Genomic DNA, 13,081 nt, shown 5'->3' with positions numbered 1-13,081 from the left:
GCTCAGTATAGGATGGTATGGGTGCTCAGTATAGGATGGTATGGGTGCTCAGTGTAGGACAGGGTGGGTGCTCAGTATAGGATGGTGTGGGTGCTCAGTATAGGATGGTGTGGGTGCTCAGTATAGGATGGTATGGGTGCTCAGTATAGGACGGTGTGGGTGGTCAGTATAGGACGGTGTGGGGGCTCAGTATAGGATGGTGTTTGTGCTCAGTATAGGACGGTGTGGGTGGTCAGTTTTGGAACGGTGTGGGTGCTCAGTATAGGATGGTGGGTGCTCAGTATAGGATGGCATGGGTGCTCAGTATAGGACAGGGTGGGTGCTCAGTATAGTATGGTATGGGTGCTCAGTATAGGACGGGGTGGGGTGCTCAGTATAGGATGGTGTGGGTGCTCAGTATAGGACCGGGTGGGTGCTCAGTATAGGACAGGGTGGGTGATCAGTATAGGAAGTATGGGTGCTCAGTTTCGGACAGGGTGGGTGCTCAGTATAGGATGGTGTGGGTGCTCAGTATCGGACAGGATGGGTGCTCAGTATAGGACAGGGTGGGTGCACATTATAGGATGGTATGGGTGCTCAGTATAGGATGGTATGGGTGCTCACTATAGGACAGGGTGGGTGCTCAGTATACGACCGGGTGGGTGCTTGGAATAGGACAGGGTGGGTGCTCAGTATAGAACGATGTGGGTGCTCAGTATAGGACAGGGTGGGAGCTCAGTATAGGATGGTATGGGTGCTCAGTATAGGATGGTATGGGTGCTCAGTATAGGACAGGGTGGGTGCTCAGTATAGGATGGTGTGGGTGCTCAGTATAGGATGGTGTGGGTGCTCAGTATAGGACAGGGAGGGTGCTCAGTATAGGACAGGGTGGGTGCTCAGTAAAGGATGGTGTGGGTGCTCAGTATAGGACGGGGTGGGTGCTCAGTATAGGATGGTGTGGGTGCTCAGTATAGGACCGGGTGGGTGTTCAGTATAGGACATGGTGGATGCTCAGTATAGGATGGTATGGGTGCTCAGTATAGGACAGGTTGGGTGCTCAGTATAGGATGGTGTGGGTGCTCAGTATCGGACAGGAAGGGTGCTCAGTATAGGACAGGGTGGGTGCACATTATAGGATGGTATGGGTGCTCAGTATAGGATGGTACGGGTGCTCAGTATAGGACGGTGTGGGTGGTCAGTATAGGACGGTGTGGCGGCTCAGTATAGGATGGTATGGGTGCTCAGTATAGGACAGGGTGGGAGCTCAGTATAGGATGGTGTGTGTGCTCAGTATAGGACGGTGTGGGTGGTCAGTATAGGACGGTGTGGGTGCTCAGTATAGGATGGTGGGTGCTCAGTATAGGATGGCATGGGTGCTCAGTATAGGACAGGGTGGGTGCTCAGTATAGTATGGTATGGGTGCTCAGTATAGGACGGGGTGGGTGCTCAGTATAGGATGGTGTGGGTGCTTAGTATAGGACCGGGTGGCTGCTCAGTATAGGACAGGGTGGGTGCTCAGTATAGGAAGTATGGGTGCTCATTATAGGACAGGATGGGTGCTCAGTATAGGACAGGGTGGGTGCACATTATAGGATGGTATGGGTGCACAGTATAGGATGGTATGGGTGCTCAGTATAGGACAGGGTGGGTGCTCAGTATACGACCGGGTGGGTGCTCAGTATAGGACAGGGTGGGAGCTCAGTATAGGATGGTATGGGTGCTCAGTATAGGACGGTGTGGGTGCTCAGTACAGGACAGGGTGGGTGCTCAGTATAGGATGGTATGGGTGCTCAGTATAAGATGGCATGGGTGCTCAGTATAGGACAGGGTGGTTGCTCAGTATAGTATGGTATGGGTGCTCAGTGTAGGACGGGGTGGGTGCTCAGTATAGGATGGTGTGGGTGCTCAGTATAGGACCGGGTGGGTGCTCAGTATAGGACAGGGTGGATGCTCAGTATAGGATGGTATGGGTGCTCAGTATAGGACAGGGTGGGTGCTCAGTATAGGATGGTGTGGGTGCTCAGTGTCGGACAGGAAGGGTGCTCAGTATATGACAGGGTGGGTGCACATTATAGGATGGTATGTGTGCTCAGTATAGGACGGTATGGGTGCTCAGTATAGGACGGTGTGGGTGGTCAGTATAGAACGGTGTGGGGGCTCAGTATAGGATGGTATGGGTGCTCAGTATAGGACAGGGTGGGAGCTCAGTATAGGATGGTGTGTGTGCTCAGTATAGGACGGTGTGTGTGGTCAGTATAGGACGGTGTGGGTGCTCAGTATAGGATGGTGGGTGCTCAGTATAGGATGGCATGGGTGCTCAGTATAGGACAGGGTGGGTGCTCAGTATAGTATGGTATGGGTGCTCAGTATAGGACGGGGTGGGTGCTCAGTATAGGACAGGGTGGGTGCTCAGTATAGGACAGGGTGGGTGCTCAGTATAGGAAGTATGGGTGCTCAGTTTCGGAGAGGGTGGGTGCTCAGTATAGGATGGTGTGGGTGCTCAGTATCGGACAGGATGGGTGCTCAGTATAGGACAGGGTGGGTGCACATTATAGGATGGTATGGGTGCTCAGTATAGGATGGTATGGGTGCTCACTATAGGACAGGGTGGGTGCTCAGTATACGACCGGGTGGGTGCTTGGAATAGGACAGGGTGGGTGCTCAGTATAGAACGGTGTGGGTGCTCAGTATAGGACAGGGTGGGAGCTCAGTATAGGATGGTATGGGTGCTCAGTATAGGATGGTATGGGTGCTCAGTATAGGACAGGGTGGGTGCTCTGTATAGGATGGTGTGGGTGCTCAGTATAGGATGGTGTGGGTGCTCAGTATAGGACAGGGAGGGTGCTCAGTAAAGGACAGGGTGGGTGCTCAGTAAAGGATGGTGTGGGTGCTCAGTATAGGACGGGGTGGGTGCTCAGTATAGGATGGTGTGGGTGCTCAGTATAGGACCGGGTGGGTGCTGAGTATAGGACAGGGTGGGTGCTCAGTATAGGAAGTATGGGTGCTCAGTATAGGACAGGGTGGGTGCTCAGTATAGGATGGTGTGGGTGCTCAGTATCGGACAGGATGGGTGCTCAGTATAGGACAGGGTGGGTGCACATTATAGGATGGTATGGGTGCTCAGTATAGGATGGTATGGGTGCTCAGTATAGGACAGGGTGGGTGCTCAGTATAGGATGGTGTGGGTGCTCAGTATCGGACAGGATGGGTGCTCAGTATAGGACAGGGTGGGTGCACATTATAGGATGGTATGAGTGCTCAGTATAGGATGGTATGGGTGGTCAGTATAGGACGGTGTGAGGGCTCAGTATAGGATGGTATGGGTGCTCAGTATAGGACAGGGTGGGAGTTCAGTATAGGATGGTGTGGGTACTCAGTATAGGACGGTGTGGGTGCTCAGTATAGGACAGGGTGGGAGCTCAGTATAGGACAGGGTGGGTGCTCAGTATAGTATGGTATGGGTGCTCAGTATAGGACGGGGTGGGTGCTCAGTATAGGATGGTGTGGGTGCTCAGTATAGGACCGGGTGGGTGCTGAGTATAGGACAGGGTGGGTGCTCAGTATAGGAAGTATGGGTGCTCAGTATAGGACAGGGTGGGTGCTCAGTATAGGATGGTGTGGGTGCTCAGTATCGGACAGGATGGGTGCTCAGTATAGGACAGGGTGGGTGCACAGTATAGGATGGTATGGGTGCTCAGTATAGGATGGTATGGGTGCTCACTATAGGACAGGGTGGGTGCTCAGTATACGACCGGGTGGGTGCTTGGAATACGACAGGGTGGGTGCTCAGTATAGAACGGTGTGGGTGCTCAGTATAGGACAGGGTGGGAGCTCAGTATAGGATGGTATGGGTGCTCAGTATAGGATGGTATGGGTGCTCAGTGTAGGACAGGGTGGGTGCTCAGTATAGGATGGTGTGGGTGCTCAGTATAGGATGGTGTGGGTGCTCAGTATAGGATGGTATGGGTGCTCAGTATAGGACGGTGTGGGTGGTCAGTATAGGACGGTGTGGGGGCTCAGTATAGGATGGTGTTTGTGCTCAGTATAGGACGGTGTGGGTGGTCAGTTTTGGAACGGTGTGGGTGCTCAGTATAGGATGGTGGGTGCTCAGTATAGGATGGCATGGGTGCTCAGTATAGGACAGGGTGGGTGCTCAGTATAGTATGGTATGGGTGCTCAGTATAGGACGGGGTGGGTGCTCAGTATAGGATGGTGTGGGTGCTCAGTATAGGACCGGGTGGGTGCTCAGTATAGGACAGGGTGGGTGATCAGTATAGGAAGTATGGGTGCTCAGTTTCGGACAGGGTGGGTGCTCAGTATAGGATGGTGTGGGTGCTCAGTATCGGACAGGATGGGTGCTCAGTATAGGACAGGGTGGGTGCACATTATAGGATGGTATGGGTGCTCAGTATAGGATGGTATGGGTGCTCACTATAGGACAGGGTGGGTGCTCAGTATACGACCGGGTGGGTGCTTGGAATAGGACAGGGTGGGTGCTCAGTATAGAACGATGTGGGTGCTCAGTATAGGACAGGGTGGGAGCTCAGTATAGGATGGTATGGGTGCTCAGTATAGGATGGTATGGGTGCTCAGTATAGGACAGGGTGGGTGCTCAGTATAGGATGGTGTGGGTGCTCAGTATAGGATGGTGTGGGTGCTCAGTATAGGACAGGGAGGGTGCTCAGTATAGGACAGGGTGGGTGCTCAGTAAAGGATGGTGTGGGTGCTCAGTATAGGACGGGGTGGGTGCTCAGTATAGGATGGTGTGGGTGCTCAGTATAGGACCGGGTGGGTGTTCAGTATAGGACATGGTGGATGCTCAGTATAGGATGGTATGGGTGCTCAGTATAGGACAGGTTGGGTGCTCAGTATAGGATGGTGTGGGTGCTCAGTATCGGACAGGAAGGGTGCTCAGTATAGGACAGGGTGGGTGCACATTATAGGATGGTATGGGTGCTCAGTATAGGATGGTACGGGTGCTCAGTATAGGACGGTGTGGGTGGTCAGTATAGGACGGTGTGGCGGCTCAGTATAGGATGGTATGGGTGCTCAGTATAGGACAGGGTGGGAGCTCAGTATAGGATGGTGTGTGTGCTCAGTATAGGACGGTGTGGGTGGTCAGTATAGGACGGTGTGGGTGCTCAGTATAGGATGGTGGGTGCTCAGTATAGGATGGCATGGGTGCTCAGTATAGGACAGGGTGGGTGCTCAGTATAGTATGGTATGGGTGCTCAGTATAGGACGGGGTGGGTGCTCAGTATAGGATGGTGTGGGTGCTTAGTATAGGACCGGGTGGCTGCTCAGTATAGGACAGGGTGGGTGCTCAGTATAGGAAGTATGGGTGCTCATTATAGGACAGGATGGGTGCTCAGTATAGGACAGGGTGGGTGCACATTATAGGATGGTATGGGTGCACAGTATAGGATGGTATGGGTGCTCAGTATAGGACAGGGTGGGTGCTCAGTATACGACCGGGTGGGTGCTCAGTATAGGACAGGGTGGGAGCTCAGTATAGGATGGTATGGGTGCTCAGTATAGGACGGTGTGGGTGCTCAGTACAGGACAGGGTGGGTGCTCAGTATAGGATGGTATGGGTGCTCAGTATAAGATGGCATGGGTGCTCAGTATAGGACAGGGTGGTTGCTCAGTATAGTATGGTATGGGTGCTCAGTGTAGGACGGGGTGGGTGCTCAGTATAGGATGGTGTGGGTGCTCAGTATAGGACCGGGTGGGTGCTCAGTATAGGACAGGGTGGATGCTCAGTATAGGATGGTATGGGTGCTCAGTATAGGACAGGGTGGGTGCTCAGTATAGGATGGTGTGGGTGCTCAGTGTCGGACAGGAAGGGTGCTCAGTATATGACAGGGTGGGTGCACATTATAGGATGGTATGTGTGCTCAGTATAGGACGGTATGGGTGCTCAGTATAGGACGGTGTGGGTGGTCAGTATAGAACGGTGTGGGGGCTCAGTATAGGATGGTATGGGTGCTCAGTATAGGACAGGGTGGGAGCTCAGTATAGGATGGTGTGTGTGCTCAGTATAGGACGGTGTGTGTGGTCAGTATAGGACGGTGTGGGTGCTCAGTATAGGATGGTGGGTGCTCAGTATAGGATGGCATGGGTGCTCAGTATAGGACAGGGTGGGTGCTCAGTATAGTATGGTATGGGTGCTCAGTATAGGACGGGGTGGGTGCTCAGTATAGGACAGGGTGGGTGCTCAGTATAGGACAGGGTGGGTGCTCAGTATAGGAAGTATGGGTGCTCAGTTTCGGAGAGGGTGGGTGCTCAGTATAGGATGGTGTGGGTGCTCAGTATCGGACAGGATGGGTGCTCAGTATAGGACAGGGTGGGTGCACATTATAGGATGGTATGGGTGCTCAGTATAGGATGGTATGGGTGCTCACTATAGGACAGGGTGGGTGCTCAGTATACGACCGGGTGGGTGCTTGGAATAGGACAGGGTGGGTGCTCAGTATAGAACGGTGTGGGTGCTCAGTATAGGACAGGGTGGGAGCTCAGTATAGGATGGTATGGGTGCTCAGTATAGGATGGTATGGGTGCTCAGTATAGGACAGGGTGGGTGCTCTGTATAGGATGGTGTGGGTGCTCAGTATAGGATGGTGTGGGTGCTCAGTATAGGACAGGGAGGGTGCTCAGTAAAGGACAGGGTGGGTGCTCAGTAAAGGATGGTGTGGGTGCTCAGTATAGGACGGGGTGGGTGCTCAGTATAGGATGGTGTGGGTGCTCAGTATAGGACCGGGTGGGTGCTGAGTATAGGACAGGGTGGGTGCTCAGTATAGGAAGTATGGGTGCTCAGTATAGGACAGGGTGGGTGCTCAGTATAGGATGGTGTGGGTGCTCAGTATCGGACAGGATGGGTGCTCAGTATAGGACAGGGTGGGTGCACATTATAGGATGGTATGGGTGCTCAGTATAGGATGGTATGGGTGCTCACTATAGGACAGGGTGGGTGCTCAGTATACGACCGGGTGGGTGCTTGGAATACGACAGGGTGGGTGCTCAGTATAGAACGGTGTGGGTGCTCAGTATAGGACAGGGTGGGAGCTCAGTATAGGATGGTATGGGTGCTCAGTATAGGATGGTATGGGTGCTCAGTGTAGGACAGGGTGGGTGCTCAGTATAGGATGGTGTGGGTGCTCAGTATAGGATGGTGTGGGTGCTCAGTATAGGATGGTATGGGTGCTCAGTATAGGACGGTGTGGGTGGTCAGTATAGGACGGTGTGGGGGCTCAGTATAGGATGGTGTTTGTGCTCAGTATAGGACGGTGTGGGTGGTCAGTTTTGGAACGGTGTGGGTGCTCAGTATAGGATGGTGGGTGCTCAGTATAGGATGGCATGGGTGCTCAGTATAGGACAGGGTGGGTGCTCAGTATAGTATGGTATGGGTGCTCAGTATAGGACGGGGTGGGTGCTCAGTATAGGATGGTGTGGGTGCTCAGTATAGGACCGGGTGGGTGCTCAGTATAGGACAGGGTGGGTGATCAGTATAGGAAGTATGGGTGCTCAGTTTCGGACAGGGTGGGTGCTCAGTATAGGATGGTGTGGGTGCTCAGTATCGGACAGGATGGGTGCTCAGTATAGGACAGGGTGGGTGCACATTATAGGATGGTATGGGTGCTCAGTATAGGATGGTATGGGTGCTCACTATAGGACAGGGTGGGTGCTCAGTATACGACCGGGTGGGTGCTTGGAATAGGACAGGGTGGGTGCTCAGTATAGAACGATGTGGGTGCTCAGTATAGGACAGGGTGGGAGCTCAGTATAGGATGGTATGGGTGCTCAGTATAGGATGGTATGGGTGCTCAGTATAGGACAGGGTGGGTGCTCAGTATAGGATGGTGTGGGTGCTCAGTATAGGATGGTGTGGGTGCTCAGTATAGGACAGGGAGGGTGCTCAGTATAGGACAGGGTGGGTGCTCAGTAAAGGATGGTGTGGGTGCTCAGTATAGGACGGGGTGGGTGCTCAGTATAGGATGGTGTGGGTGCTCAGTATAGGACCGGGTGGGTGCTCAGTATAGGACATGGTGGATGCTCAGTATAGGATGGTATGGGTGCTCAGTATAGGACAGGTTGGGTGCTCAGTATAGGATGGTGTGGGTGCTCAGTATCGGACAGGAAGGGTGCTCAGTATAGGACAGGGTGGGTGCACATTATAGGATGGTATGGGTGCTCAGTATAGGATGGTACGGGTGCTCAGTATAGGAAGGTGTGGGTGGTCAGTATAGGACGGTGTGGCGGCTCAGTATAGGATGGTATGGGTGCTCAGTATAGGACAGGGTGGGAGCTCAGTATAGGATGGTGTGTGTGCTCAGTATAGGACGGTGTGGGTGGTCAGTATAGGACGGTGTGGGTGCTCAGTATAGGATGGTGGGTGCTCAGTATAGGATGGCATGGGTGCTCAGTATAGGACAGGGTGGGTGCTCAGTATAGTATGGTATGGGTGCTCAGTATAGGACGGGGTGGGTGCTCAGTATAGGATGGTGTGGGTGCTTAGTATAGGACCGGGTGGCTGCTCAGTATAGGACAGGGTGGGTGCTCAGTATAGGAAGTATGGGTGCTCATTATAGGACAGGATGGGTGCTCAGTATAGGACAGGGTGGGTGCACATTATAGGATGGTATGGGTGCACAGTATAGGATGGTATGGGTGCTCACTATAGGACAGGGTGGATGCTCAGTATACGACCGGGTGGGTGCTTGGAATAGGACAGGGTGGGTGCTCAGTATAGAACGGTGTGGGTGCTCAGTATAGGACAGGGTGGGAGCTCAGTATAGGATGGTATGGGTGCTCAGTATAGGATGGTATGGGTGCTCAGTATAGGACAGGGTGGGTGCTCAGTATAGGATGGTGTGGGTGCTCAGTATAGGATGGTGTGGGTGCTCAGTATAGGACAGGGAGGGTGCTCAGTATAGGACAGGGAGGGTGCTCAGTATAGGACAGGGTGGGTGCTCAGTAAAGGATGGTGTGGGTGCTCAGTATAGGACAGGGTGGGTGCACAGTATAGGATGGTATGGGTGCTCAGTATAGGATGGTGTGGGTGCTCAGTATAGGATGGTCTGGGTGCTCAGTATAGGATAGGGTGGGTGCTCAGTATAGGATGGTGTGGGTGCTCAGTATAGGATTGTGTGGGTGCTCAGTATAGGACAGGGAGGGTGCTCAGTATAGGATTGTGTGGGTGCTCAGTATAGGACAGGGTGGGTGCTCAGTATGGGGCGGTGTGGGTGCTCAGTATAGGACAGGGTGGGTGCTCGGTATAGGATGGTGTGGGTGCTCAGTATAATTCACGGTGTGTGCACAGTATAGGACGGTGTGGGTGCTTGGAATAGGAGAGGTTGGGAGCTCAGTATAGGACAGGGTGGGTGCTCAGTATAGGGCGGGGTCGGTGCACTGTATAGGATGGTATGGGTGCTCAGTATAGGATGGTGTGGGTGCTTGGAATAGGACAGGGTGGGTGCTCAGTATCGGACGGGGTGGGTGCACAGTATAGGATGGTTTGGGTGCTTAGTATATGATGGTATGGGTGCTCAGTATAGGACAGGGTGGGTGCTCCGTATACGAGCGGGTGGGTGCTCAGTATAGGACAGGGTGGGAGCTCAGTATAGGATGGTGTGTGTGCTCAGTACAGGACGGTGTGGGTGGTCAGTATAGGACGGGTTGGGTGCTCAGTATAGGATGGTATGGGTGCTCAGTATAGGATGGCATGGGTGCTCACTACAGGACAGGGTGGGTGCTCAGTGTAGTATGGTATGGGTGCTCAGTATAGGACGGGGTGGGTGCTCAGTATTGGATGGTGTGGGTGCTCAGTACAGAACCTGGTGGGTGCTCAGTATTGGGCAGGGTGGGTGCTCAGTATAGGATGGTATGGGTGCTCAGTATAGGACAGGGTGGGTGCTCAGTATAGTATGGTGTGGGTGCTCAGTATAGGATGGTGTGGGTGCTCAGTATAGGATGGTATGGGTGCTCAGTATAGGACGGTGTGGGTGGTCAGTATAGGACGGTGTGGGGGCTCAGTATAGGATGGTGTTTGTGCTCAGTATAGGACGGTGTGGGTGGTCAGTTTTGGAACAGTGTGGGTGCTCAGTATAGGATGGTGGGTGCTCAGTATAGGATGGCATGGGTGCTCAGTATAGGACAGGGTGGGTGCTCAGTATAGTATGGTATGGGTGCTCAGTATAGGACGGGGTGGGTGCTCAGTATAGGATGGTGTGGGTGCTCAGTATAGGACCGGGTGGGTGCTCAGTATAGGACAGGGTGGGTGATCAGTATAGGAAGTATGGGTGCTCAGTTTCGGACAGGGTGGGTGCTCAGTATAGGATGGTGTGGGTGCTCAGTATCGGACAGGATGGGTGCTCAGTATAGGACAGGGTAGGTGCACATTATAGGATGGTATGGGTGCTCAGTATAGGATGGTATGGGTGCTCACTATAGGACAGGGTGGGTGCTCAGTATACGACCGGGTGGGTGCTTGGAATAGGACAGGGTGGGTGCTCAGTATAGAACGGTGTGGGTGCTCAGTATAGGACAGGGTGGGAGCTCAGTATAGGATGGTATGGGTGCTCAGTATAGGATGGTATGGGTGCTCAGTATAGGACAGGGTGGGTGCTCAGTATAGGATGGTGTGGGTGCTCAGTATAGGATGGTGTGGGTGCTCAGTATAGGACAGGGAGGGTGCTCAGAATAGGACAGGGAGGGTGCTCAGTATAGGACAGGATGGGTGCTCAGTAAAGGATGGTGTGGGTGCTCAGTATAGGACGGGGTGGGTGCTCAGTATAGGATGGTGTGGGTGCTCAGTATAGGACCGGGTGGGTGCTCAGTATAGGACAGGGTGGATGCTCAGTATAGGATGGTATGGGTGCTCAGTATAGGACAGGGTGGGTGCTCAGTATAGGATGGTGTGGGTGCTCAGTATCGGACAGGAAGGGTGCTCAGTATAGGACAGGGTGGGTGCACATTATAGGATGGTATGGGTGCTCAGTATAGGATGGTACGGGTGCTCAGTATAGGACGGTGTGGGTGGTCAGTATAGGACGGTGTGGGGGCTCAGTATAGGATGGTATGGGTGCTCAGTATAGGACAGGGTGGGAGCTCAGTATAGGATGGTGTGTGTGCTCAGTATAGGACGGTGTGGGTGGTCAGTATAGGACGGTGTGGGTGCTCAGTATAGGATGGTGGGTGCTCAGTATAGGATGGCATGGGTGCTCAGTATAGGACAGGGTGGGTGCTCAGTATAGTATGGTATGGGTGCTCAGTATAGGACGGGGTGGGTGCTCAGTATAGGATGGTGTGGGTGCTTAGTATAGGACCGGGTGGGTGCTCAGTATAGGACAGGGTGGGTGCTCAGTATAGGAAGTATGGGTGCTCATTATAGGACAGGGTGGGTGCTCAGTATAGGATGGTGTGGGTGCTCAGTATCGGACAGGATGGGTGCTCAGTATAGGACAGGGTGGGTGCACATTATAGGATGGTATGGGTGCACAGTATAGGATGGTATGGGTGCTCACTATAGGACAGGGTGGATGCTCAGTATACGACCGGGTGGGTGCTTGGAATAGGACAGGGTGGGTGCTCAGTATAGAACGGTGTGGGTGCTCAGTATAGGACAGGGTGGGAGCTCAGTATAGGATGGTATGGGTGCTCAGTATAGGATGGTATGGGTGCTCAGTATAGGACAGGGTGGGTGCTCAGTATAGGATGGTGTGGGTGCTCAGTATAGGATGGTGTGGGTGCTCAGTATAGGACAGGGAGGGTGCTCAGTATAGGACAGGGTGGGTGCTCAGTAAAGGATGGTGTGGGTGCTCAGTATAGGACAGGGTGGTTGCTCAGTATAGGATGGTGTGGGTGCTCAGTATAGGATTGTGTGGGTGCTCAGTATAGGACAGGGAGGGTGCTAAGTATAGGACAGGGAGGGTGCTCAGTATAGGACAGGGTGGGTGCTCAGTAAAGGATGGTGTGGGTGCTCAGTATAGGACAGGGTGGGTGCTCAGTATAGGACAGGGTGGGTGCTCAGTATAGGATAGTGTGGGTGCTCAGTATAGGACAGGGTGGGTGCTCAGTATGGGGCGGTGTGGGTGCTCAGTATAGGACAGGGTGGTTGCTCAGTATAGGATGGTGTGGGTGCTCAGTATAGGATGGTGTGTGTGCTCAGTATAGGACGGTGTGGGTGCTTGGAATAGGAGAGGTTGGGAGCTCAGTATAGGACAGGGTGGGTGCTCAGTATAGGGCGGGGTCGGTGCACTGTATAGGATGGTATGGGTGCTCAGTATAGGATGGTGTGGGTGCTTGGAATAGGACAGGGTGGGTGCTCAGTATCGGACGGGGTGGGTGCACAGTATAGGATGGTATGGGTGCTTAGTATATGATGGTATGGGTGCTCAGTATAGGACAGGGTGGGTGCTCCGTATACGAGCGGGTGGGTGCTCAGTATAGGACAGGGTGGGAGCTCAGTATAGGATGGTGTGTGTGCTCAGTACAGGACGGTGTGGGTGGTCAGTATAGGACGGGTTGGGTGCTCAGTATAGGATGGTATGGGTGCTCAGTATAAAATGGCATGGGTGCTCAGTACAGGACAGGGTGGGTGCTCAGTATAGTATGGTATGGGTGCTCAGTATAGGACGGGGTGGGTGCTCAGTATTGGATGGTGTGGGTGCTCAGTACAGAACCGGGTGGGTGCTCAGTATTGGGCAGGGTGGGTGCTCAGTATAGGATGGTATGGGTGCTCAGTATAGGACAGGGTGGGTGCTCAGTATAGTATGGTATGGGTGCTCAGTATAGGACAGTGTGGGTGCTCAGTATAGGACCGGGTGGCTGCTCAGTATAGGATGGCGTGGGTGCTCAGTATCGGACAGGATGGGTGCTTAGTATATGATGGTATGGGTGCTCAGTATAGGACAGGGTGGGTGCTCCGTATACGAGCGGGTGGGTGCTCAGTATAGGACAGGGTGGGAGCTCAGTATATGATGGTGTGTGTGCTCAGTACAGGACGGTGTGGGTGGTCAGTATAGGACGGGTTGGGTGCTCAGTATAGGATGGTATGGGTGCTCAGTATAGGATGGCATGGGTGCTCAGTACAGGACAGGGTGGG

Source organism: Hemitrygon akajei, chromosome 6 (genome assembly GCF_048418815.1).
Source record: "Hemitrygon akajei chromosome 6, sHemAka1.3, whole genome shotgun sequence".
NCBI classification, from domain to species: domain Eukaryota; kingdom Metazoa; phylum Chordata; class Chondrichthyes; order Myliobatiformes; family Dasyatidae; genus Hemitrygon; species Hemitrygon akajei.
The sequence above is the reverse complement of the archived record's forward strand: the minus strand, read 5'-3'. Positions refer to the sequence as shown.